General features: G+C 40.8%; 1 long non-coding RNA gene across 1 annotated transcript; it reads left to right on the top strand.

The window, feature by feature from the left end:
- LOC111648462 (uncharacterized) lies at positions 1–1032 on the top strand. The gene is made up of 4 exons (XR_002760132.2): positions 1–31; positions 131–161; positions 264–363; positions 555–1032. It is a non-coding gene; the product is annotated as an uncharacterized LOC111648462 (long non-coding RNA).
- Positions 1033–1255: the final 223 nt, after the last annotated feature.

Consider the following 1255-nt stretch of genomic DNA (forward strand, 5'->3'; position numbering starts at 1 on the left):
CTTGACTCCTCCCTGGCTAACCTTGTCGGCAGTGAGTATGCTGCTTTGCTTTAAGCTGCACTAATTAAAGCAAATGTTTACAAAGGCACAAAACGACATCCAACTCCTCCTATTTGAATTTCCTTTATAGACCTTGGCATTGGAAACGGCACAATGAAAAAGTAAGTGGTGGATCGTCGCTCAGTTGTTACAGAAACAGCAGCAGCTCTGTGCTTTCAGGGCACATACAAGCTGGTGCTAACATCCACTGTCTTAATCTACAGTGACATCCACTGGAGCCAGCCGGGGGAGAAGAGAATGACCGGTGGCACCAACTGGCAGCCCAAGGCGGCGCCAACCACGACCTGGAACCCCGTCTCCATGGTGATACACACAGACCTTTCAGTGTAGTGCTCACGACAACCTGTTTCTGCTTCATCCTCGTCTTATTTTACTGCCAAATGACTGTGGTTGTTGTAATGTGATGCTCTTTTCTACACATTTGTTATACACACAGCTGTTATCAGGTCATTCGTGTTATAAATTCTCACTGGCCTGTTTGTGTGTCTCCTTAGCCGCCGTCAATCATGGCCTTCCCTGCCACCACACCCACAGGCATGATGGGATATGGAATGGTCAGTATTACAGCAAATACACAGAGTGTGCAGCTTTAGTAGCATTTAAGCTTCTGTTCACTCCTCCTTTGTTCTGAAGTCCAAAAATTAATCAGATATTTCATTACATTACATTTAATTATTTTCAAATAGTTCATATTTGGTTGAATTACCTTTTCCTGAGCTTTCAACCATTATTGCACAGTCTTCATCAGCAGACAGTTGTCATGGAGATGGAAATGTTGAAATGTGAACTTAGTAGCTGTTATGTTTTCACATCATTTTGTAACTCAGTTCTCTGATGAAGACCAGTATCATGTAGTTGAAAGCATAAGAGGAGGCTAATAAGAATTGGGATTTGTTTTGTCAAACTATATTCTCAAGGTCAAGAATGATCTTTCATGCTGATTTGAATTTGGCTCATATGGTGCTCATATGGTGCATGTTCCTAACTTAATCCAGGGCCCCCTGGTAATTAATTAATGGCGGCCATGGTTCATGTTAAGTAAATGCCTTTTGTTTTTTACATGCTCCTTATCATTTAGAGAATTAATGAAATGTAGTTAAACTAGGTCAAGTGAGCTGTTGTTTTGCCATTATGAATATTCTCTCAGGTTTCATAAATAAAATGAACACTGGAGGATTTTCAATAGTTGTTATTT

The sequence above is a fragment of the Seriola lalandi genome, unplaced genomic scaffold (assembly GCF_002814215.2).
Source record: "Seriola lalandi dorsalis isolate HSWRI2012SDOR001 ecotype SW California unplaced genomic scaffold, Sedor1 jcf7180001963563, whole genome shotgun sequence".
Taxonomy (NCBI): Eukaryota; Metazoa; Chordata; class Actinopteri; order Carangiformes; family Carangidae; genus Seriola; species Seriola lalandi.